The following is a 26,678-nucleotide window of genomic DNA, read 5'->3' on the forward strand; positions in this document are numbered from 1 at the left end:
CAAAGCTATGGTTTTTTCAGTAGTCATGTATGGATGTGAGAGTTGGACTACAGAGAAAGCTGAGCACTGAAGAATTGATGCTTTTGAACTGTGGTGTTGGAGAAGACTGTTGAGAGTCCCTTGGACTGCAAGGAGATCCAACCAGTCCATCCTAAAGGAAATCAGTCCTGAATATTCATCGGAAGGACTGATGCTGAAGCTGAAACTCCAATACTTTGGCCACCTGATGTGAAGAACCGACTCATTGGAAAAGACCCTGATGCTGGGAAAGATTGAAGGTGGGAGGAGAAGGGTACGACAAAGAATGAGATGGTTGGATGGCATCACTGATTCAATGGACATGAGTTTGAGTAGGCTTTGGGAGTTGGTGATGGACAGGGAAGCCTGGCGTGCTACAATCCATGGGGTCGCGAAGATTCGGACACAACAGCAACTGAACTGAACTGAACTAGGTTGCTTCCATATCTTGGCTATTGTAAATAGTGCTGCTGTGAACAATGGGATGCGTGTATCTTTTCCATTTAGAGTTTTCTTTTTTTCCAGAACTGAGCATTTTTGAAGCTATCTATCCAGGGAGACTCGTGGTTCTCTGCTAGAACTGAGCATCTCCTGATTCTTTATACGTGGGTGCAAATCACCCTGATCTAAATGAATTGCCTGGCTTTTGTTTCATCACATTAGATAGGAGCTTTGATAATTCAATTCCCAAGGGGCTGAGCTCATCACATGGAATGGGCCCTTTTGCTAAAATTATATATGTACTCACAAGTTTGTAATTCACACATGTGCAACTAAGAAGATGATGAGATATTCCATTCTGCAGCTCTCAAAGGGTACCAGGGACTTTCCATTCACTGAACCTAGTGGGTTTTGTTGTTTTTTGTGTTTTATTTCTTTTTTTTGCAGTTTTCAGGCTTTTCCACTTTCTTCTTATTTATGTATTTAATTGGCTGTATTGGGTCTTAGTTGCAGTGTATGGGATCTAGTTCCCTGACCAGGGCTCTAACCCCGGCCCCCTGAATTGGGTGTGAGGAGTCCTAGGCACTGGACTACAGGGAAGTCCCTTTTTCTCCTTCATGTGTGCTTTGAGATTACTTCCTGAGGTTCTTTGCTGCGATCAGTCAGTTCTCTGCTTTCTCTCTGTCCTGAATTTTTACTCGCAATGTTAGACAGTTTCCACATTTGCATAGAGAACATATTCCCCAGTATTGGCTCTGCATCTTAAATAACTTTCGAATGCCCAAATCAGTCACTGCCCCCCAGACCTCTTCTGTCTGAGCCCTGCATTTGACAGTGATGGGCAGTCTCCTTAGAAACCTTGGTTTCCATTACACTGCCGTCTCTGAATCCCTTGCATACATGCAGACACACCCCAGCCTTCTTCACTAACTCTTCTTTTTTCTCTTGCCCTCTACATGGTCTGCAGGGCCTTTAGCCAGGCTTTACGGGGGTGTGTGTGTGTGTGAATTTGCTCTTTTTCTTTCATCTGTACCTTTCCACTTGTCTTTTTTGTGTTACTACTCATTTAACCATTAGGTCAGTGTAGACGACCCTTGAAACTCTGTCCCTAGCTCCGCCATTTCTCTAGAGTGCAAGTCCACTGTTCAGCTTCCGAGCAGTTGTCTCCGTATGGATATTCTTCCAATGTTTCTAGTGTATCCTGTCGAAGAAGAAAAAAATAAATCCTGATCTTTCTTTCCACCACAAACCCTTTCCGCTTGTTTTCCTGTGTTTGTGAATGAAGGCGTGACTGCTGATGGTGTGTCTATGAGTGCGGTGCCTGTGTGTTTAAATGAGACGGAGAGAAATGATTTTAAAAGTTGAGTTATCAGTGCGTCTTCAGTGACCTAACTCCTGTTTTTCAAATCATCCTACCAGTCCTCAGAACCCATCCATCTCACTCTGCAGGGCCTCTTACACACACCCCTGCTGCCCTAACCTGCACCATGACTCTCACAGTAGCTAACGTTTTTGTGCCTTTGACGATGCCTGTTCATGGGTAATTTCATTTAAATCCTCAAGACACCATTTTGAGGCAGGTATTGGTACAAGCCCTTGTATTTATAGCTCAGAAAACAGTTTCTTAAGTTTGTTGAAGACGTCTGCCCCAGGCCACACAGCGAGAGAGTGCAGAGCTGAGATCTGAATCCGGGCAGCTTGGCTGCAGACTCCAGGCTCCTAGCAGGGCTGTTCTGATGCTGTAGTGACAGCATGCCTTATTTTTCTCTCAGTTGGTAATGCAACAGCTTTTAACCAGTCTCCCCAACTCTTATTCCAACCTAGCAGCAATTTCCCAAGTCATCTCCCGACCTCCCATTGTGCAAAAGCCCGACCTCCCATTGTGTGAAAGCCCGACCTCCCATTGTGCGAAAGACTAGCACAGGCTGGGATTTCCTTGGCAGTCTGGTGGCTATGACTCCATGCTTCCACTGCAGGGGTCACAGTTTTGATCCCTGGTCAGGGAACTAAGATCCTACAAGCGACATGGCACAGCCCCCAAAAAAGGGAATAGCACAGGCTGATCATCGTATCGCCTCCATCCCAACACCCAAGCTGAGCCACCTCAGTGCCTGCTCCGAGCCTCTGAAATGCGCTCTCCCTCCCTCTGTGATGTCTTGCAAAATCCATCCAGCCACCATACTACAGGACAATAGCTCAGTTCTGTTGACAAGTATGGTAAAAGGGTGGGCGGAGACCCTGTTCCATTTCTCAGGCCTCTTCCGTCCACTAACAACCCAAAAGCCGTGTGGGCAGCACGTTTGGATCCTGACGGGGACAAACCAAATGTACAAGACATCTTTGAAACTGTTTGGGAAGTTTGAACATGTGTTAGGAATCAGATGATATTAACGGATAACCGGTAATTCTGTTGGGTATAATAATGACTCGGTGGTTATGTTTTTAAAAATGAGACCCACCGAAGTATTTTACAGGCTAAAATGGTACAGCTGCTGGGGTTTGCTTTAAAATGCTCTGGCAAAACAAACCCCCAAAGTGGAAACTGATGAAACAAAATTGGTAAAATGTTGAAAAATGTCAGAGCTGGATGCTGTGAGTTCATTATATTACTTTCTCTACTTATGTTTATGGTTGGTGGAAATATCCATAATAAAGTGTTTAAAAAAAAAACAACACCTCTCTTCTAGAGGACAAATAAAAGACTGCCTACTCTGTGAAGACTTCTCTGTCAGATTTAATCTTTCCTTTTGGGGGGGCATGTTGTACATTCTCCTGGTGGTTTAATCATTTAGATGCTTGTGCATCCCATCCCATAAGAGTGTAAATTCTTCAGAGGCACACGCCCGTTCATGTTCCTCTTGTATGCCTCAGAAAGCCAGTCTTCCTGTCTCATCTGTGGCAAGTGTAAACGCTTGTTAAGCCGATCTGTTGAGTACTATAATGATGGTGCTCCAAACGGTGTATTATTCATCTTCTGTCATTAATGAGAACCCACTGTATAAATATCTCTCTGTTCTCATCACCAGAAATAGTTGTGCTTCTCCCGGTTTATTTTTATCATGTGGACACTTTGAATCTTGTAAGTGATCATTTTCCCTCTTTGTGTTGCTACTCTAAGGCTTAGAATTAAATTTGTGGCCCACCCACAGCCAGCGTACAGGCATTCGCAGCGTGTGTGTTGGTTGGTGTGTCCTGGCTTTGTGCCTGGCCTCTATTTTTAATGTTCTAGCTTTCATCTTCTTTCTGTCATACATTCCAGTTTGACTTTTGGTGGGGGCAAAATTGTAGTGATTTGTGTAGACTCTTAATTTCCTTGTGAAATCAGTCATGGTATATAAGTAGTATTCATTCTGTTCCATTGCGTTTCTCAATGTGAGACCATTCTGCATCCACATAGAAGGCAGTGTTAAATACTTTACATGTTATTTAAATGAGTCAACAACACTGCACACTGACTCAGTTTTTATAGATGGTAAAATTGAGGCCAGTGACGTCTTTCCCAGGCCCAAACAGCTGGTATATGTCAAACATAGGACCTGAACCTGGTTATGACTCTACTTAGCCCACAGCCTCCCTTCCTTGACATTTCCCTTCAGGCTTTGCAAGTTTTGAAATGATGCTCTTAACAAGATTTTAGAACACGTGAAATATCTTTTTAAATATTTGTTTCATTTCTTGATTCTCTTGTGTCTATATATTATGCATCTGTTTCTTGGCCTCCTTTTATAGTGAACATGTTCCATTCTGTTCTCTTCTGACTGGGCTAAAAGGGTATCCCACCTGGAAAAAAGAAGGGAATTCCCTGGCAGTCCAATAGTTGGGATTCCACACTACCACTGCAGTGGGCACGGGTTCGATCCTTGGTTGGGGAACTAAGATTCCACTTACCACCTGGCATGGCCAAACAAAAGAAAAGCAAGGGAAAAAAAAAAAAATATATATATATATATATAATTTAGTATGTATGTGTGAAGTTGGCCTGCCACAGAGTTCAGGGCCTTTTTTCTACAAGGCAGTGCTCTGGTTGAAAAGAAGGGTTTGGGATTTGAGGGAAGACAAGAAAACCCCTTAGAAACAGAAGTTTAGGAAACCACTCCTAGCTGATTTTCTTTCATTCTCCAACATCCTCCTTGACCCAGCTGCCCCATGTCCCCTTGACTCACATAATGGCAGCAGTACTAATAACTAAGACTTACATTGTGCCAGGTACCGTGAGGAGTATTGTGCTCATAATCACTCTCATTTGTTCAGAACAACCCAGTGTGAGGGGAATTCTTATGACCCCCACCCACCCTGTTTCAGATATGGATCAGAGAGGTCAGGAAACCTTCTCAAAGCCACACAGCACATCAGAGATGGAGCTAGTTTCAGAGCCAGACAGACCAGCTCCAAAATTGGCCTCCTCATCCCTCCAGTGGTCCCTACTGTCCTTCCCCACAGTACTGGCTTCATCATCAGGACCCATGTGCTACTCATTTTTTTAATTATACAAGTTTCAGGTGTGTGGTATCTGTATACAAGCTCCAAGGTGGTCACCATCATACATCTAGTTTCCATCCGTTATCCTACAGTTGACCTCTTCATTCATTTCACCCTCCCCGCAACCCACGTTCCTTCTGGTAACCATCAATCTCTTCTCTATATCTGTGACTTTGTTTTTTGTTTTGTTTGTTCATTAACTTTGGTGTTTCTGTTTGTTTAGGTTCCACATATGACTAAAGTCATATGGCATTTGTCTTTCTCTGTCTGACTTAGTGTAATACCCTCCTGGTCCATACATGCTGTTGCAAAGGGCAGGGTTTCATTCCTTTTTATGGCTGAGCAGTATTCCATTGACTGTATACATGTATATGCATGTACATATTTCACATCTTCATCCATTCATCCGCTGAGGGACACTGTGGTTGTTCCCATATATTGGCTACTGTAAATAATGTTGCAGTGAATATGAGGGTGCAAGTATCTTTTCAGTTAGTAGTCTTGTGTTCTTCAGATAAATACCCATAAGTGGAGTAGCTGGGTCATATGGTAGTTCTGTTATTTTAGGAATCTCCATACTGACTGCACCAATTTACAGTCTCACCAACAGTGTGCAAGGATTCTCTTTTCTCTGCCGTCCATCTTTGAAGACCTAACTCGACAGCTACTACCTTCAACATGCCTTTCCTAACTCCTCTCTTATCCAAGTCTCACTAACCACCGTCCCTTCTCTGATTCCATCAGACCTCGCCTGTCTCTCCCCTCTCTGAGAACCCTCGCCTTTTCCTATCTGCGTTGCAGTTGCTGATGTACGCATCTGAAGTTCTTTTCTAAACTCCACGCTTCGTGGGAACAAACCCCTATTCCATTCATCTTCACACTCTCTGTGTTTCCCTGCAACAGTGTCGTGCTTTGAGGAAATTCTCCTTAAACATGTGGTTGGAAAAGGGGCTTATGTCAGCATTTTTTCCATCACACACTTTCAGTTAATGCCTTCTCTGCTAAAGCCAGTACAGTGATGTGCACATGCAAACATTTGAGATTTACAGCACATTCCCTTGTTTATCCCAGGAGTAATTCCTGACCAAAATGAGGACTAAGAACATCTAACAAAATTACTCATCCTATAAATATAATTTTATTGCAGTTAATTACTCTATAATTTAAGATGAGAATAACAGATTTGCCAGATTAAACTAACTGGTTGTCAGAAACGCACACAGATCTGCGTTTTATTTTCAAGAGTAAAATTCACCCATGGCAGAAAGTAAGCCAATCTCTGGATAACAAATTAAAGAAGACAGATCTTGGTTTACTGTTATTTCTAACTCCGCAGGACACATCTTGCTTTTAGATTGAATGGGTAATCAGTATTTCAGATACCTCCAGACTTATCAGGTAGGAGTGATGATTTTGGAACAGTTAACTACTTACAGTGATTGTGAAGTTTCACTGACCCACTCACCCAGCCATCATGCATTGAGTCTTGACTGGGATTTGGGCTCTTGTATAAGATTTCGAAGATATAATAGTGACCAGGTATGGTAACTGCCTTCCAGAGATCATCCAGTCTAGTAGAACAGTGGTCCCCAACCTTTTTGGAACCAGGGACCAGTTTTGTGGAAGACAAATTATCCATGGCCCTGGGGAGATTGGGGGGGGTGGATGTTCAGGATGACTCAAGTGCATAACATTTATCGTGTACTTTATTTCTATTATTATTACATCAGCTCCACCTCAGACCATCAGGTATTAGGTCCCAGAGATTGAGGTCCCCTGTAGTAGAAGATCAGACAGTCAATAACCAGTAGTGATACAGACGTCTGTAATTTTCACATCTGCTGCCAGCTATGTGCCAGCTTCCCTTCTCTTATCTGCTAAAGAGTGTAGTTGATTTACTTCCACAGTACTGGCTTTCCAGGGATGTACCTCATTATGTCCCTTTTATGACGTGTCTTTCTGACAGGCGAAAAGATGTTTCTGCTGCAGTTGGTAAGGAATTATTCTTATTGAAATGATTAGCTGGGAAAACACAACTCATCATTTATACACTTTCATACAGCAGCTTTACAGAGCAAGGTATTTTTTTTTTCCCTTTCTCGCTGCTTCCAGCTCTATTTTATTTTTTAAGATGCAAGAACTAGTAATATATGCATATCTGACAGGCAGCTTCCAAATGATACAGATCTCATCTTTCCTGCTGTGTGGCTGCCTGCTTTCTCTTGCCTTTTTTTTTTTTTTTTTTTGTCATTGAGAGGTTATGACAACACAAGCCATATTGTATTTATAAACATCACGTGTTCCCTTGATATGGCTTGCCGTTTCTGCCAGACGGAACACATGGAAGAAACATTTCTCGTTAACTCAGCATTGGTTTTTAGTTATGCTGATTTCCGGGACAGGAAAAATGCCTTCCTACTCAGATTTAACTTTCATAGAAGAGAAACAAAACCTCTGAATGTCCGTGAAATAGTTTTAACAAGGCTGGATACTGCTCCTTTAAACCACATATTTTGACTAAAAGCTTCCTTCTGTTAAAAAAAAAAAAAAAAAAAAAAAACCAAGCCTTGCATTTAGTTACCATCAAGACAGGCGGAGCTGGAAGCATTCGAGAGATGGGTGGTTTCAAGGTCTCTGAACGTCTAGAAAGTTTCTTCTAGAAGAGAACAGTTTGTGGAAGATGTAAGGTAAGAACTGAACTGCACCTTTATAACAAAATAGGATTTTCAAGATTTGGGGTTCCTGTTGTAGCATGTTTACCTCCAAATGAGTCAACTTTTCTGTATTCAAGTTCAATGCCATGTGGAATTGAAATGCTAGGTTTTTATTTTAACTTCTTGCACACTGCTTAGAAGGAAACTTCTTTGTTATTGGCGTTGGTCTGTTTTTCAAAATCCACTTAAGTTACATTGGGCTGTCTCCAGTCTATAAATCTGTTTAATCTGGTGATCTTTCTGTTTAACCTTATAATTTAGAAAAGGATTTCAAGTGTCAGTGTTGTTTGCTTGTACAGATCTCGTTGATGTCTGTGTTTTTTGACAGTTTTCAGTGTTTTCACAAAGATATCTGACTTGCATTCAGTTTCTGAGACAATTGAAAATTTGAAGGCGTGGTACAAATTGGGGGGGCAAAGGGGGAGGTTAGTATGCTTCCTTCAGTATTCAAGGAAAACATTGTCTGTTGTATTTTCCTTGTGAAAACCACCTTACATTTTAAAATATAAAGGACTTTTTTACCTTGGTTTTTTAAAATTCTTTGAGATATAGCCATTTAAGCTTTATGTATAACATTTTAAATGTCTGCAATTTTTATATAACAGATATATCCCTGTTATATTGAGGTTTAATGGAAAAGCCCAGAAAAAATCTGTGGCAGAAACTGTATATACTTGAAATAACTATTCTGTCTTATCCTTGCAATAATAGTTCAGTCACAATATTTTGCATATATTTCTTTTAAAGACATTTAATAAGATGAATGTCTTTTTAAGTCAGTCTGTTTCCTTTTAAAGGTACATGTGTGCCTGGATCTGTTTATATTTATCTCCATTTATAGATGAGTTCATATGGATGAGAAGTTGTTAACCAATGTGGTCTAAATAATATATATTATTTCATTTGGTCATTGTAACCATAAGGCATAGGTACTATTATACCCATTTTAAGGTAAGAAAACTGAGGCTGAGAGAGATCAAGTGACAAGTCACACGCTAGCTAGAATCAAAGCTGGGACTGAGCCCCAGGCTGGCTGTCTCTCTAGTCCTTGTGTTTAAATCCTACACTGCACTCCCCTCCTTACCAGTAGCTAAGACTCCAAGTCTGCAGTCAGATACTGATAACTTATCTTGAAAATAGTAATTATAAATAAGCAATGCTTACTTGGCTTCAAGAGAAATGATTCTGTACAGTTTTGAATTTTTTCTTTTTTTTTTGGTTTGATCTGTAACATCCAAAACCTAGTAGCAGACTGTTTATCCAGGGACCTGGCTGCAACTTACTTGGAGTGAAAAGAAAACAGTAAATGTCTGATAGTGTCCGATAGTGTGGGGATAGCAAAAAGCACTGCAGAGACACAGAGAACAGATTTGTGGACACGGTGGGGAACAAGTGGGAATGGGCTGTGTGGCCCAGGGAGCTCAGCGCAGTGCTCTGTGTCAACCTCGAGGGGCTGGATGGAGTGGGAGCTGGGAGGGGAATTCAGGAGGGAGAGAACACATGTATACCTGAGGCTGATTCATGATGTATGGCAGAGGCCAACACAATATTGTAAAGCAATTATCCTCCAATTAAAAAAAAAAAGCACTGTGGATGAACTGCCGTCTCCTCCTTCCGGCTTCCTTCTTCACTTCATGTGCTGTGTCACTCAGAAAAACTGTCTTCCCAGGACAGGGAAACGAGCTGATTCATGAGCCCGATTTGCAAGGGGGAAAGTGTCTTTGAATGGAGACAGGCCTGCGTGTGCCTGCCTGCTGCCCTTCCAGACTCCTGGCAGCGCTGTTAGGAGAAGGACAGGAAGAAAGTTACAGAACGTCGGAGGTGGAGGGTTCAAGCCACCCGAGGCAGGGGCTGTGGCTCTCCTCAAGCCCCCACATATGTGAAGATTGAGACATCCACTCAACTGCAAAAATATCCTGGTAATTCGCTAGGCGAAGTAATTACAGCCAACAGTATCATCCGAGATGCAGCTGCTCACCCCAGCCCTGAACTTGGGCTGCAGGAGCAAGGCCACTTGCTTCCAGCTTCCATGCCTGCATAAGATCCAGGGCTGGCTGACAACCAACACACTGGAAAGCCGACGGAACGGGACCTTCCTTTTCCTTCAGTGGGGGCTGGGAGGGGCTGGGTTGTTAGCCATTCCTGGGGAGAAGTTTACACCACACCCTCTGCCCTTTGCTATCCAAACTGAATCTCTCAGCTTGGCTCTTGTAAATACAGATGTCAGCGGAAATTGCCTCTGACAGGAAGCCTGAGTCCTGGCATTTTCAGGTGGTGTTCTGTGCATCCACGTGTTGCTTCCTTCCTGAGGTTTTGCTTTTTCTGTCTTCTCAGTGGGTCTCCATCAGGGAGGCCCAGACCACATAGTACACTGCTCAGGCTCCCTCGATCCAAGGCCCTACTTTGTAGAGAGCTTCCATGGGTCACTCTTTTTATCATTTCTTGTTTTTAATTGAAGTACAGTTGACTTACAATGTTATAAATATTGTAATATCAGGTATACAGCAGTGATTCAGTTATACATCTTTTTTCAGATTCTTTTCCATTATAGGTTATCGCAAGATATTGAATATAGTTCCTGGTATTATATAGTAAATCCTTGTTGCTTTTCTATTTTATGTGTAGTAGTGTGTCTCTGGGGACTATTATTTCCTTTATACTTTTTCTAAAATTCGCAGCATTTTATATAACTACTTTTATATAAATCATGTTACTTATATATATTTGTAGGAGAAAAAGCACTTACTAATTTTTTTAAAGAGGAAAAAATGTATCTTTGAGCTACAGATCACCCAGTGCTAAGCCATTTCCTCTCTGTCCTGTTTTGTTCCCATGGGGTCTGCATGTAATTTGCAGGAGCGAAATGTCTGCTCCTGAGACACTTGAACTGCGACTCCAGCTTGGTGGCTGAGGAAATACAACCTGATCTGTGTCATTGGTGTTACCTCAAGAAACAGGCCCAGATGATTTGGAATCATAGGGTTTCAGAGGTGGAAAGAAGGTCTTACACGTCATCTTTTATAACCTTTCCCCCGTCAGTCGAGACTCTGGAGACCTGGCGTGGATGGAGTGACTTGGTAAAGATCACGGAATTAAGAAGTGATCGACCAAGAACAGGACTGGACCCCAAGCACTGGTCCCTTAGACCAGCTCTTTCTCCATCTCTAGTGCCTCCCTGCCTTGGTTCTCATCCCACAGGACCCGCCAAGGTGTGTTCTCTTGGTTGATTTAGGAAAACACTGTATATCTGACTTCCCTGAGCCATCTGTGTTGCAGTTAAGTGTAGCCAGGTTCCCCTTCCTGTCCAGATAGCAGCACAACCCTGCCATGGGGCCAGAGCTCATTAATTGGAAATGCATGGGCCTGGCCCCAAAATAAATGGATTTTGAACTAACCAGATTTAGATTATCTAATATTCTTATTGAAGGAGAATAGGCCATCAAGTCAACTGAAAAACAGCAGCTGCTTCAAATTATGAGATGCTTTGAATAAAGCAATCTTGGCTAAAAAGGGTTGGGTAATATTATAGCATTATTTGCAAAAGTCAGCCTCTTTGCTGAAGCAGTGGCTCCTACAGTAACCTAGCTGGAAACGCTCACATCTTCCTACTGAGAATATTTTCAGAGTTGTTCTTCACTTGGAACCGGTGAGTTTCGACAGCACAAAGGAAAACAGATTCTTACATTTTGGTGATTGTATTATATAGTTGTGTATTGGAAAAACAAGTAGCACGGGGACTCTGAGAGTTAATGAATATTATTGTTCATCCCCCCTAAGAAGGAAAAAGTCAACTTAAAACTGATGTCAAGAAAAGCCTTGGACTTCCCAGGTGATCCAGGGGTTAAGAATCTGCCTGCCAGTGCAGGGGACAGGGGTTCAACCCGTGGTCCAGAAAGATCCCACAACTAAGCCTGTGTACCACAGTTGCTTGGGGCCTGTGCTCTGGAGTCCGTGCTCCGCAACAAGCAAAACCACCGCAGTGAGAAGCCTGCACACCGCAACTAGAGGGTAGCCCCTGCTCACTGTAACTAGAGAGAGCCTGAGCATAATAATGAAGACTCAGCACAGCCAAAAATAAATAAATGATTGATTAATTTTTAAAAAATTTAGAAAGTTATTGGTTAAAACATTTTTAAAAAAGCATTATGAGTAATAGTAATATGGTTAGTGTTAGAATGTGGCCAAGATGGTGACAGCTTTCTTATAACTGAGCGAAATGTAGAAACCAGGGCTTTAAGATGAAGCCCAAATTATGGCGGAGACAGAGCAAGACATCACTAAACATGATCAGTTCACAACAATGCCCCATTTTGATGTCAGAATAAAATCTAATTCTTGTTTGAGTCCTGGAGGCCTTCGGCGTCTTGTAACTTGGCCCCAAAGAAAATCGGTTCAGTTCAGAGCTGTCCAGCAGATTTATGTGTTTTAAACCTGTCCAGATAAAAGATGTGACGGTCGGGTGTATCACTTCAGCTGGAGGACTGCTTCTCCTCGTTCAGGCGGCACTAACTCCCTCTGTTTCCTGAAATACAAAGACTGTGTTTCTCTCGGCACATGCACTTAATTTCTTTCTTTTTTTCCTTTTCCTGTGAAATCAAAGGTCATGCTTGCCCTTGCTCTGATTGAACTCTTTGAACCTGTTCCTTTCTGTTTGCCCTTGATATGGTGGCAAGAGCTGCCAAAGGAAAAGCCAAACAAGAAATGGTAGCAATGTCAGTGATGCGGTAATTGAGACATAGTGGGGACCGGTCTACAGCGCACTTACACTTCAAAGCGTGTCTCTCGGGAGACGCACCTCTAAAGCATTGGGTGTCATAGTCAAGCTCTGCTGGCTTCTCCTACATGAGTGTCTAGGATTGTCTTCGCTTCCTTGTCTTCACTTCCCAGGAGGAAGGTAACTGAATGGAACATTTTGTAGGTGGGTCCCTACTCCCTTGCCAGAGGGACCCAGGGAACATAGCCATAAATTGGATATCATTTTTGCTTGGCTTAAAAATCAGATCTAAAAATGTATTTCCTAGCAGCTGTGTAATTGCAAAACAACAACAAAAAATCTGCTCTACTGCAGTGCAAATTACTCACTAGATATCTCCAGGGTTCAGATCTTAGTGCTTTAGAAATTTGCTGCAGATTTTACTGTATATATTTAGACCAAGGAGCCTGTTAGCTTGTGATCCAGGATAGAACCTCTGTATTCCCATGAAAATGAGAAATGTGCCACTGTTGGCAACCTCAGGCTATAATTATGTTAATCTGACCATTTGAAGACTGAAATATGTTGTTTTAAAAAGTTTCTGTATTTTTTATTATTCGTAACAATGATCCAAAGAAACTTGGTAAAATGCTAATAAGTTTCTATCCAGTATCACTCTGTGACTAGAGCATAAAAAATGAGTCAGACGTGGTATTTGGATATTTTAGATTTGGGCAGAGAATTTTTATCTACAGATATGTACTCATATTCACGGTGCATCTTAATAATATGAAAACTACCCAAATGTATTTTCATATTGTAAATGTAGAGACAGTGAATATACATGCAAGGCCATCTCTACATATATGCCCAATAACAAAACATTTTGACATTTTCATTAAATCAGCACATTTCTGTACAAAGAAAAGTAAAAAAATTTTTGAGCAGTACTGCAAGATAAATGTTTTTCTATCCAGAAGTATTCTAAAGCATACAGGTTTGTGTTTTTAATACAAATGTGGAGCTCAGACTGTACAGTAGAAATTTTGAGCACATCCCAAATCTTGCCTTTACCTACTTGGTTCAGCTTCCTCTTTACCAACCAAAACTTCTATTCCAGTCACAGGTAAGTGATGACATGCATTCTCTTTTCATTCCCAAAGAGAAGTTCTCCGCAGTGGTAAGACAGGAAGGGAAGAAGCAAGATCCAAAACAAAAATTTGGGTCATCAGCCATCTCACAATTTTTTTAAATAATTAATACATGAATTTATAAATAATTAATACATGAACCCTGATACTGGGAAAGATTGAAGGCAGGAGGAGAAGGGGATAACAGAGATGAGATGGTTGGATGGCATCATCAACTCGATGGACATGAGTTTGAGCAAGCTCCGGGAGTTGGTGATGGACAGGGAGGCCTGGCGTGCTGCGGTTCATGGGGTTGCAGAGAGTCAGACACGACTCAGTGACTGAGCTGAATACCTAAATCTACTAGCTGAACCAGTATCGAGTAGATGTGTGTGTGTGTGCTCAACTGCTCACTTGTGTCTGACTCTTTGCGACCCCATGGACTGTAGCTCACCAGGCTCTCCGTCCGTGGAATTTTCCAGGCAGGAGTACTGGAGTGGGTTGCCATTCCCTCCCCCAGAGGATCTTCCTGACCCAGGGATTGAACCCATGTCTCCTGCATCTCCTGCGTTGGCAGGTGGAGTCTTCACCACTGTGCCACTTAGGAAGCCCCATCAAGTGGATGGGGAGTCTTACATTGCCTGATCTTGATTCAGGATGGCCAGTTCATTTGGGAATAGGAACGAGGAAAAGCACCTCCTTGACAAAGACTTGATAGCATATATAATTGGGTTTTTCTCTAGGATGAGATCTCTGGACAATAATACAGTGTTCTGTTCCTACATCGGCTACGTCCAGAATCTTCCTTCTTTAATGAGTGTTTGTATCTCAAGAAGACAGTGTGTCATTCTCTTCCCCCTTCTATGCCTATATTACAGTGGGGCTTATCTGTTTGATTTGCTCTCAATTCATGGAGTGAGCCCATCACTGTTCATTGGTGATATTAATCCTACTGCGCACTGACCACACTCTTCTGCATGCAAAGTCATGGTAAGAATAATTTAGCTCTTTTGATGTTCATGGCACCAGAAGGGTAACTGCAAGTGTTCCCAAACCCATTTGCAGCAGAACCAGGGTCTCAGAAGAGCTCAGTGGCAGGACCACAGTCAGGGCTGTGAGACCACAGCCAGAGGAGATCCTCAGGAACAGAAACCAAGTCTTTTCATTCATAATCCAGGGCTCTCTCCACCACACCCTACTGCCTTCCCTCTGAATCATGGTGGAGGAGGGTACTGAACAAAGAGGGAGGATGATTGCATCTTTAAAACAAAAAAGACTTTGGAAACTAGTTTGTAGGTTTCAGCACATTGAAGCAGTTGTTGAGAGTTGAGGGTTTTCAGAATCAAGCCAAAAACATCTTCTGATTTTAAGAAACTCCCTTTGTCTGTTTATCAACACATATCTTCCTGTCCTCTGTGGGAGAAATTATGCCCCAATGTTGCTTTTCCGAGAAAGGAAGAAAAGTGAAAGAAAGGATAATACAAAGAAGGAGAAGAGGGGAAAAAAAAGGCTGGAGATTGGCTTGGGCAGTAGGGGAAGATGAGCTAGCTCCTTTAGGGTCAGCTTGGAGCCTGTTTCTTTTTGAAGGGGGTCACAACCTCTTGCTGCTCATCGTGGACTTGGGAAGGTTCTCCAAAATGACAAAGCATTTTTGTCACTTGCCTCAACTCCTGTGTGACAGAGGATTCTTTCCTTTCAGGGGGCAATGTTTGGGGTGTGGGGGTGGGGGACAACTAGACCAGGGCTCCCTCTTGCCTGATGTGGGCCTCTGTCATGTGGCGTGTGATTCCCTTACATACTGAGCGGGTATCTGTCCGTGTGGTTTCTCCTAGTTACCTGTGTCAGGAATGCAGGGCATCACTCAAGGGGAGGAATGCTCAGAGGCCCAGCAGTGTGTCCCTGGGATGCAGAGAAGCAGATCTTGTGACTGGCGGGGAGGCTCCTGGCCTCGTCAGAACCTGGTAGGGAGCCGGGACTGTCAGTGCTGGGCGAGCCTGGCAGGGCGTGGGCGGAAAGCATGCCAAGCCCAGCCTCAGGGTATGCTTGACTCCCAAACTGGTTGTCTTTGAGGCTGTTATTTATCCAAATAAGGAGAGGCAGTGGTTTTGCTGACCATCTCAGATTTCTGAGCCTTGTCCACTGGCTGGCTGGCTGGCTTGATATTTGAACTGAAAACATAAAGGTATTCCTTTGAAATGGAGCACTCTTATGGGGCCCTTGGATGCCCTGGAGTCATCATTTGGAAGGTGGTTTTCCCCCACATTTGTAGATAACGGTGATGTGGTCTGATCTCTGTTACTCTCCTCTTGCGTCTCTTGCAATATTTAATCCAGATGACTTCGTTCAGGTATTTCTGGGCCTGATTTTGGACGGGAGTCATAACTGATCTTAGTGATTCTTGAACAATGGTTCAACTACCCTTCTTTGAAGAGTACTCAGAGGTCAGGTCTCTATACCAATTTCTTAACCTGAGAGTTCGAGATTGTTCTGGCTCTGGTATGTTGACTTTGTGGCCCCCATTCCTTCAATCTGTCAAATGGGGATTATATCCTTTATCTGATGGGAATGTGCTAGGAATTAAATAGAAATTTTGGAAAGCATCTGGTAAATAAGAAGTCTCCAAAAATGCTTCCTTTCCCTATTTCCATCTTTCCCTGGCAGATTTAATTGCAAATATTTACAGATGGAGAAACACTTATGATTGTCACTCAAAGTTGAGTAAGGTCAGCTTTCTGAATGAGGATTTAACCAAGCCCACAATAGAATGGAGGGCTTCCCAAGTGGCTCAGTGGTAAAGAATCCGCCTGCCAATGCAGAAGACTCAAGTTCAATCCCTGGGTCAGAAAGATCCCCCAGAGGAGGAAATGGCAACCCACTCCAGTATTCTTGCCTGGAAAATCCCATGGACAGGGAAGCTTGGCGGGCTCTAGTCCATGGGGTCGCAAAAGAGTCAGACACAACTCAGCAACTAAACAACAGCAACACAATAGAGTGGAGATTTTGACTGGAGCTTGCCTCTTCGCTTTACTCCTTAGAACAGTTTTTGTCAAAGAGTAGTCCCTGGACCAGCAGGTCAGCATCATCTGGGGACTCATTAAAAAGGCAGATTCTCAGGCCCACCCAAGTCCTGCTAAATCAGACACTCAGGAAGTGGAGCCCATTAATCTGTGCTTCAGCAAAAGCCCTCTGGGTGATTCTGATGTTGTTGAATTACATCAACTTGCAGAACCACTGCCCAGGAATAATTTGCTGGCTGGATCAGAGGTCGATCCATTCCCCAACACTTGGCACTCCCCACCTCTGGTCTATGACCATGCCTTATTTCCTGCCTGAAAATTCCTAAGAAAGGAAACTCTTTCTTCCCTACTGAAATTCTGCTTATCATTTATGGACTCACTTAAATCTCACCTCTTCAGAGAAGTATTCCTCAACTATCCCAGGCAGGAAAATCTTATTCATCTATAGACTCCAGAGGGTTTGTCTGTTGCACTTACTTGAAACTTGGCAAAGTTATTCTTGCTTTTGTCTTTAAAAAAATGTATTCGTTTATTTGGCTGTGTTGGGTCTTAGCTGCTGCAGGCTGGATCTTCAGCTGTGGCATGTGAACTCTTAGCTGTAGCATGCAAGCTCTTAGTTGTGGTAAATGGGATCTAGTTCCCTGACCAGGGATCAAACCCAGGCCCCCTGTCTTGGGACCGCCAAGGAAGTCCAGCTTTTGTCTTATTGTTATTACTCAGGTACATGCTTCATCTTCTCTCCTCTTAAGAGGTAGGAATTTTGTGGCTTAAAGGTTCTTTTCCCTTCCTCAACCTCAACCATGGGCTTTGCATACCTGGTGACTACTCAATAAATATTTCATGGACTGAGCCTCCCTGGTGGGTCAGTGGTAAAGAATCTGCCTGCCAAAGCAGGAGACACAGGTTGGATCTCTGTCCTGGAAAGATCCCACATGCTGTGGGGCAACTACGCCTGTGTGCCACAACTGCTGAAGCCATGCTCTGGAGCCCGGGAGCCATGGCTTCTGAAACCCGACTGCTCCAGAGCTCATGCTGTGCAACATGAGAAGCCACCCGCAGTGAGAAGCCTTGCAGCTAGAGAGTGACCCCCATCGCCACAGCTAGAGAAAAGCCCAAGCAACAGTGAGACTCAGTGCAGTTACAAATAAATAAAAATTTTGAAAGATATTCCATGGACCCACAGAATGTGGTAGTTGGGATGGGCCTTGAGACCCCAAGAGGTCAGACTTCTTGCTTACAGATTAAGAGCCAGATGTTAACAGCTGGATCAGAAGGCAGGTTCTGTGATGCCCAGTTTGGTGTTCCTCTTCCACATACTGCATGGACTGCTGAGAGACACCTGAATGGGGGCAGCCGGGGCCCTTGGCCTGGCCCAGATGAGCAGATGCTTGGCATTTGCTGTCACAGACTCCAACCAAAGCCTTTGAAAACAGATGGGTGTTCACAGGTATATTCATGTAATTTATAAACCTGGAACCTTTTGGTTCTTTCATAATTAATGAGCACGGGGAAAGTTTGTGCATCTATATAGGTATATAACACATGGCATCTATTCTCAGTCATACATTCCCAGTTCACATGTTCAGTGTACCTGGGACACCCATGGAACTTCTTTGGGTGTGCTATATGCGGGCTAAGTTACTTCAGTCATGTTGGACTCTTTGCGACCCTATGGACCATAGCCCACCAGAATCTGTCCTTGGAATTCTCCGGGCAAGAATACTGGAGTGGGTTGCTATGCCCTTCTCCAGGGGATCTTCCCAACCCAGAAACTGAACCTGTGTCTCTTACATCTCCTTACCTGCATTGGCAGGTGGGTTCTTTACAACTAGTCCCACCTGGGAAGCCCTATAATTTAATTTTTATTTATGTATTTATAGATAATACCTTTATACTATTATCTGTATAATGTATATGGATATACAAAATTATATCGATAAGAATACATGAAATTATATCCCTACCAGCAGTTCACAAGTGTGCTCTTTTGTCCACATCCTCACCAGTGCTTATTTCCTCCTGTCTTTTTGGTAATAGCCATTCTAACAGGTATGAGATAATATTTACGGTGGTTTTGACTTGCACTGTACTGATAATCAGTCATGTTGAGTACATTTTCATATTCCTATGGGCTATCTATGTGTCTTTTTGGAAAAAATAATCTGTTTCTTTTGCCCACTCACACATTGGATTGTTTGGTTTCTTTTTTTTAAAACTTTTTATTTTATATTATAGTCCATTAACAATGTGGTGATATTTTCAAGTGGACAGCAGAGTGACTCAGGCATACATGTACATGTATCCATTCTCCCCAAGCTCCCCTCCCATCCAGGCTGCCACATAACATTGAGCAGAGTGCCCTGCGCTATTCAGTAGGACTTTGGTAGTTATCCATTTTTAAATACAGCAGTGTGTACATACCGATCTCAAACTCCCTAACTATTCCTTTCCCCCTGGTAACCATAAGTTCATCCCATGGAACTTCTTTTAGTTTCAAAAGTGGCTGTTACCTTGTGGACACAGCAAGGGAAGGAGAGGGTGGAACGAATGGAGAGAGCAGTGTGGAAACATACACACTAGCTTGTGTAAAACAGACGCCAGTGGGAATGTGCTCTGTGACTCGGGGAGCTCAAGCCCAAGCTCTGCGACCACCTAGAGGGGTGGAGGGGGGATCCAGAGGGAGGGCACATGTGTATACCTGTGGCTGATCCACGTCGATGTGTGGCAGAAACCAACACCATATTGGACATCAATTATCCTTCAACTAAAAATAAATAAGCCTGAAAAAAAAAAGACGTGCTGTTTCGAGACAAGCAAGTGGCTCTCATGAACCCAGGAAAAATTTGGCACCAGGGCTGTTTTGATCTGGATCGCCATCAGGGTTTTTTCAGGTTTATTTTGAGGTTAAAAATTGAAGTTGGTGTACTTGTTGAATTATTGTCCTTCAGTGTTGTCCTCTGGGTCTCTTCACTCACACAGCCCTTTCTTCTTTTGACACACTGGCTAATACTGTCCAGCTGAGGGTCCAAATATTGGCAAGGCTAAAACACCTTTCACTGGAAGGTCTTTGGAGACTGACTCTGCAGACAGAGCTCATCATGAACTGTGTTGTTGGTTCTGTCACTTGGTAATAGAACCAGCACATGTCCCTCTGTGATTGATGTGAAAACAAAGCAGGATGCAGGCAGTGGGGTGATTCTGATAGAAGGGCCACCGCGATAACCCAGGTGCACAGAGTTGATTCCAGAAAAGAGGTTAGGAAAGACGGGAGACAGCAAACAGGCATGAACGGGTTCAATCTACCAGGGAACTCTTGGTATGAAGAAGCTAAGATGTTAAGAACTCCTCAGGAGTTCCCTGGGCATGGTTAAGAAGTCCCTGCTTCCTTAGCAGTAGACAAAGGTTCAAACCCTGGTTGAGGAACTAAGATCCCACATACCATGCTGCCTGGCCAAGAAAAAAAAAGAAGCTGGGGCTGTTTAAAGCCCTGAGAAAGAGATTGACCTCAGTTTGACTAGCTACAATGTGAGAGGGCAAACCAAGAATGAAAAACCATTTGTTTTCCAACTCGGCATCATCCATTCATCAGTTTGTTTACCAGAATTTTCTCCGGCAGTCTCTAAAGAATATCTACCCTTTAAGTTGTAGCTGTGAAGCATAAAATTCTATGTATTTAGATCGTTGTCAGTTCGCTGTGTAGGTTTGGATACGGTAAGGATATGTTTTATCATCAAATTAAAATTTTTAAAAAATTTTTGCATTGTTGTGAGCATCCTAAAGCTATATGATGTTGTATCAGCTTTTTTTTTTTTTTTTTCCCACTTATAACCTAATCACCTTGACCCGTTTCCTGAATGAAGGTTAAGCAAGGCACAGGGGCAGAGGTGGAACACGTCTCTGAGGGATACGATCCCAGGAGTGGGATCAGGGTCCTAGCGGTAAAGAATGTTAATCAGATGCTGTCTGGATCTTTTATCCCATAAGCAGTCTGGTGTCTTTGACTAGTGAAGACATGTGTGTGTGTGTGTGTACATATACATAACGTGTGCCTGCTGAGCCGCTTCAGTCGTGTCTGACTGTTTGCGACCTTATGGACTATACCCCAACAGGCTCCTCTGTCCATGGGATTCTGCAGACATGAATACTGGAGTGGGTTGACATGCCCTCTTCCAGGGGATCTTTCCAACCTAGGAATCGAACCTGTATCTCTTATGTATGTCTCATGCATTGGCGAGCGGGTTCTTTACCACAAAACTGAGGACTTTCGCTTTCACTTTTCATGTAATATATAAGTATATGTAAGCATGTTATATATAAGCATAATGTGTACTAATGTGTGTGTGTGTGTGTGTGTGTGTGTGTGTATACTCAGTTGCTCATTCGAGTCCAACTCTTTGAGACTCCATAGATTGTAGCCTGCTAGGCTCTTCTGTCCAAGGAATTTTCCAGGCAAGAATACTGGAGTGGCTTGCCATTTCCTTCTCCAGGGGATCTTCCCAACCTAGGGATTGAACTTGAGCCTCTTGCATCTCCTACAGGGGCAGGTGAATTTTTTACCACTGGGTCACCTGGATATTAGTTAAATGTGATATGTAATTATATAACACATTTTGAGGCAGGAAGATAAAACTTAATGAGTACTGGGTAGTTAGATCCTAAACCCACTGAGATGTCCTGTTACTGTTTTCTTTTGCTATGAAAATCTGAACCTGAAAGTGGAACAAATGAGGTATTTCTCAAACAGAGTTTACCAGACTGCCTGCTGCCGCTGCTGCTGCTGCTAAGTTGCTTCAGTCGTGTCCGACTCTGCGACCCCATGGACGCCAGCCTACCAGGCTCCTCCATCCATGGGACTTTTCCAGGCAAGAGTACTGGAGTGGGCTGCCATTGCCTTCTCCACCAGACTGCCTACTCAAGGTCAAAACTCAAGCGTATAAACCCTCAGTAATCCATGTAGGGAAGACCTTGGGAGCATCAGCCTCACAGAGTTGCCCAGCAACCTGAAGGACATGCAACTTCACACTTACACAGAGAAAGAAGTGGTAACAGTGCTGAGGCTGAAGATGGTTTCTTTTGAGGGATCTTAGTTCCTTGACCAAGGATTGAACCCATTTTCCCATGCGTTGGGAACACAAAGTCTTAACCACTGAACCAATGGGGAAGTCTTGCTCTTTCACTGTGTAGTGGGCTTCCTGAGTGACTCAGCTGATAAAGAATCTGCCTGCAATGCAGGAGACCTGGGTTCGATATCTGGGTTGGGAAGATCCCCTGGAGAAGGGAACGGCTACCACTCCAGTATTCTGGCCTGGAGAACTCCTTGGACTCTACAGTCCATGGAGTTGCAAAGATTCAGACCCGACTGAGTGACTTTCACACTCACCCACTACTTCGTACTCTGAGAAGGTGGGCAGGGCCCTTATCTCCTCATACTTCCATCACTTCCACTTTCTCGCCATTCACATGGGGAGAGTGAACTGGACCTAAACATAGATCACTGCATTCTGAGGGTCATGAAGTAAAATCAGCATTGAAAACACTGTCTAAACTGCAAACCAAAGGGTGATGGTGATGGGGTGTATGCTTGTGTGTGCACGCACAGCCATCTAAAATCCTCTGTGGGAACTGGTGTGGTAGTCCAGTGGTTAAGACTCTGCGCTTCCATCGCAGGGGCATGGATTTAGTCCCTGGTTGCAGAACAAGGTTCTGCATGCCACATGGTGGGGCACACCACCCCCAAAAGCAAAGTCCTTTGTAGAATAAGAAACATTATAAATAAACCAAACAATATATGATCTGTTGCAGGATGTATGTTGACCAGTTAAATAGGAGTTTGGAGACCTGTCCGACAAAGAAAAACAAAATCTAAGGCACTGAACATTTGTATTTATAGGGAGGTAGACAAAGATGACTTATCTGGAAGTACCAGAAGGGAGTTGTGTATAAAAGACAGTGTCCGTCCAGGAAATGGGTGGATGTGCAGAGATGGCGATAAATAATGAGGAGTTCTTTGTACCATCTGTTGCAAGTGGTAGCAAGAAAATATCCTTTTGCAAACCGTAACTATTTCAGATATAACCAGAGCTTGTCCTTGGCCTGGATCACACGGGAGCATCCCAACAGAAGATTGAGTGTTGGTGAGAGAAGGATAGTTTTCTTTTATCTGTGCTGCACTCCACACAGTGACTGATTGTGGCTTGGAAGTTACATGATTTATTTCATGTTACTTGTTACCCGTTTCCCTGCTGAGATCTTGACTCACCACTGGGCACAGTGTTAAGTCAGCCAGCGGGTCTGGTACAGGGGAGCTCAGCAGAGTTGTGTGTGTCAAAATATTTGTGGGAATAGCTCTCATCTTAAATATAGCCAGAAGCTAACCATCTCTTCCCTGAGAATTAAATAGTTTTGGCAACAGTCTGTCTGTCTCGTGTCTGGGAGACATTCCATTTATGACCAAATGAAACATGAAGAGACATTAATAGACCTTCCAAACGACCCTCTTTCCAATTTTAACAGTGTAAGCAAGATGAACTTGAAATTTTTCCAGCGTCAAAGTCACTTCCCTTCCCAATAGCATCTTCATGTTTATAAGCCCAGTTTAGATTTTCTTTTAGCATATGTAATTTTTTAAAAAGCCAATAAAGCAGCAAAAGTCAAAGGGGAGATCGGAATACATTTCACAAGACCGTTGGCCTTAACCAGAGCATAAAAAAGCATTTCCTGTTGAGGTAATGCTGAGTGTTTATTAGCCTCTCTTTTCTTAATAGTCACTGGAAATAAATTGCTTCCACTTTGCAAAGTGCCCGTCAGTGAAAGGAGCAGAGGGAACAAATAGCAGGATACTGAACACTCTGCTGGCAAGAGCAGGCTCACAGAGGCTGTAGCATCCCAAGGTAGGCAGCCGAGAGCCTGGCAGAATAATGAAACCAGACTGTGGGATGTTGGTTCTTGTGTTCCCCTCAGAATGAACCAAACTCTGCGGGACGTGTCCTATAGGAGCCATTTTCTGGAGGACATGCACCACCCAGGTGAAGCCGAGTTCTCTGGCAGCAGAATCCTGTGCAGGAGATTCTCTTGCCCGATCCCCCAGCCGTCTCTGGGTTACTGCACTCCCCTTTCTCTTGGGTGAGCTGGGTGCTGAAGCCTTACTAGACAGCATTTCACTCATCCTGATTCACTGCAGGATGGAGCCAGCATTCAGTCTCCTGACGATGGGTGACTGCTCTAGTCCTGACAACGCTGTGCCTGTCCTGCCCCAGCGGTGCCTAGAGGCATTTTGAAAGGGAGAGGAGATAGCTGTGACCTTGCAGGAAGGGAAGAGATCAGGACCATCTCTTACCTTGCACTCACTGACTCCCAAGGTAGCTGGGTCCACAGAAGTCACCTGCCTCTAAAGCAGCGGACATGAGCCCCTGTGCTGAGCTCGGACCCTATAGCCAATAGCAGTGACAGCTCATTGCTTCTGTGTCCTGGGGGTAGGAGCATGGCAGAACCCAGACACTTCACACTCGTTCGCCTGACAAGCAGTCCTGCCCGCAGAAAGAGCAGGTACGGGACTTCCTCGGTGGTCCAGTGGTTAAGACTTTGCCTTCCAGTCCTGGGGGTGCGGGTTTGATCCCTGAACGGGGAGCTAAGATCCTGCACGCCTTACCACCAAAAAACCCAGAGCATAAAACAGCAGGAATATTGTAACAAATTCAGTACAGAGTTTAAAATGGTCCACATCAAAAAACTTCTTAAAAATAAAGAGCAAGTCAGTTCATACAAGGATGGTGCTGTTTAGGACATCTTATGCCCTAAGACAGGGGCTCCGGGGAGACAGTAGGGGTGGAACCACGTCTTCACCAGACCAGAGAGGCCAGCCCCTCCACCCCCTTTCCTGGAATGCACGCGTTTGATGGAGGGAATGAAACCTGCCAAATGTATACCAGATGCGTCAGGGGCCGAGACTGTGCTTTCCACACTCTGGTGAGAAATAACAAACTCTCGCCGATTAGATTAAAAATCAAAACAAGGCTTTCCACGTTCTGTCTCCTCTTCTCCAGCCTCTTAGGTGGCCTCTGTTACAACCACTTCATCCAAACATTGTTTCAAATGAGACCTCTTAGGAGGGAAGCGATGTCATGGGCGCTGCGTTCTCCCTCCTTTCACGACCACAGAGCTTTTTGATAACAGTAAACAGTTTTCTTAGCAAGCTTGCAACACTGACTGGATCTGAACTTCAGAGACGTCACGAAATTCTTTTGGTCAGCAAGACCAACCTCTGAAGGCCTTAAAGTGTTTGAAAAATGCAGGGGCTGCCCAGAGCGTGGTCGTGGGGTGTGGTGTGAGGCCTCCGTGGCCTCCAGCCCAGCTTTTTGAGTTATTTGTCACTGGATTCCCACTTGAATAGCCTTCTGCTCCATTCAGTCCCCGAGGGCTCAGGAAGCATGACGGTGATTAAACAGAGCCTACCTAGGAGCTAAGGAAATGCTTCTTCTCTCTGTCCTTTTGTTGGTAATGCGTTCATACCTGTCTCCTCTGAGAGCAGCACAAGCCACTTCTTGCTGGGAACACAGACCTCCTAGCGCCTGTTCCCCTGGAGGAAAAGAGCTGTGTTGACAGCGGTCGCCCGCAAGGGTCTCCGGAGACCGCCCTGGCCTCCTCCTCCCCCGTCTTGTTGAGGGTGGGGCTGAAGGGCTCCGGTTCCCTTTCTCGTATACCCTCTTTGCTCAGCCTTGGCTGGCCCTCTCTCATCCCCTTTCATTTCAGGTGTGTTTTCTAGAATGATTGCACTTGCTTGCCTGGTGCTGCCTCGGCCTGATTCTCAAAGTTCAGCTCGGTAAAACCAGCCTGGTTAATTAGTAGACAGCCTCCTCTGGCACCTTCCTTGTTTACCCTGCGGTGTTATCAACCAGGGGAAAAAGCTCACGTTTCTTTCGGCTTCAGGGACATCAAAAGTCCAGCGGCCGAATGGACCTGGGGTACCTGAGTTTTCTCTGGAGCCCTCTGGTCCCCAGCAGAACACTGCTCTGAGAGTTGAGGGAAATGAGCATGTTGGGCTTTCTGATGATTTCATTTGTTGGTGGCTGGTGGTTTGCTTGTGTTAGCGACCCTCTTTACATCACTAAGATCCATCTTGTATTAATAATATTTCCTTCACTATTACCCGGTTTACCTAGGCCTCCCCGAGTTCGTTTGTTGGTGTGTGTTTTCCGTGTAAGCAGTTGTCGGAGGTCTGAGTCACCCGTGCGGTAGCCTGTGGTTGGATATGGGCTGAGGTTATTCAGTGACTAATTGCCAAGGGGAGGAGAAATTGGCTTATCACGGGGAGGACGCCTTTTTATCCATGCCTGTAGCAGCTTCGCTCAGAAGACAGGGTAAAACAGAAGGGTCTTTCCTGAGCTGGGGAACCTTTTAGAATCTGTGGGGTTTTGTGTGTGTGTGATTTCTTCTCTGAAGAGAAAGCTGGCTAAAATATCCAAGGGTGGAACTGAGGACTTAGATGAAACCAGCAAACAAAGGAATCGCGTAATTGGGAGCTCAGCCAATGTGCTTCTTCCCCGGCGTTAGTTGTACAGGTGATTTCCTTAAGAAAAAGTAAGTGGCTTTAATTCTTTGAGGATGAGAGAGTCTCCTAAGAGTCAGTTTCAGTTTTGTCGGTAACTTCATTGTTATGGTCTGATTGAGTAGTGTGTTTACAAATTCTAGACTTGGAAGGGTGGGGTTTGAAATACAGTAAATGGGACATGATAGTCCCTTTCCTCAAAGAATATATGTATATACACATTTTTTTCAGTGCTCTACAATGAGACATAATTACATGATACGGTCTCTCAAATGATTTGAAACAAACATCTTTTGTGCTAGATTTCTTTTTTTGTAAGTAATTTTAAGTTTTTTATCCCCCACTGTTATATTGCAGAAATTGTTAATTAGGAACATTTGATTTAACTTACACTGTTTGAGGGGAAATGAAATACAGAAATGTTAGGATTCCTAACTCAGACTTCAGGTGATTCATTTGAATTACCCACATTTGTTCTTGTCTTTGGGAAGGACGAGCCAAACAGAGGGTTGAGCTGTGTGCTGTGGGCAGGGCCAGCAGCTTCTCGGTTGGGGCCACGGTGCAGAAGCTCCGGAAGCAAGTATGCTGTTTATAAGGTCTGGAAGGACTCAACCCGGAGCTGGCCGTGGTTTGGGCAGTAAT

At 43.9% G+C, this 26,678-nt stretch overlaps 1 protein-coding gene across 31 annotated transcripts in view; it reads left to right on the forward strand.

Moving 5' to 3' along the window:
* The window catches only part of KIAA1217 (KIAA1217 ortholog), an 815,860-nt gene that overhangs the window by 702,901 nt on the left and 86,281 nt on the right, over window positions 1–26,678 (forward strand). For 3 of the 31 annotated variants that reach the window (XM_042230523.1, XM_042230522.1, XM_060397346.1), the window contains exon 1: window positions 25,839–26,068. The exons of 25 other annotated variants lie outside the window; for them this stretch is intronic. The gene's annotated coding sequence lies outside the window, so the exon portion shown is untranslated. Of the gene's footprint in view, window positions 1–7,245; window positions 26,069–26,678 lie in introns of those variants that run through there. 3 more of the 31 variants (XM_015099575.4, XM_060397345.1, XM_042230524.2) reach the window with 2 other exon arrangements.

This window comes from Ovis aries, chromosome 13 (assembly GCF_016772045.2).
Source record: "Ovis aries strain OAR_USU_Benz2616 breed Rambouillet chromosome 13, ARS-UI_Ramb_v3.0, whole genome shotgun sequence".
Taxonomy (NCBI): domain Eukaryota; kingdom Metazoa; phylum Chordata; class Mammalia; order Artiodactyla; family Bovidae; genus Ovis; species Ovis aries.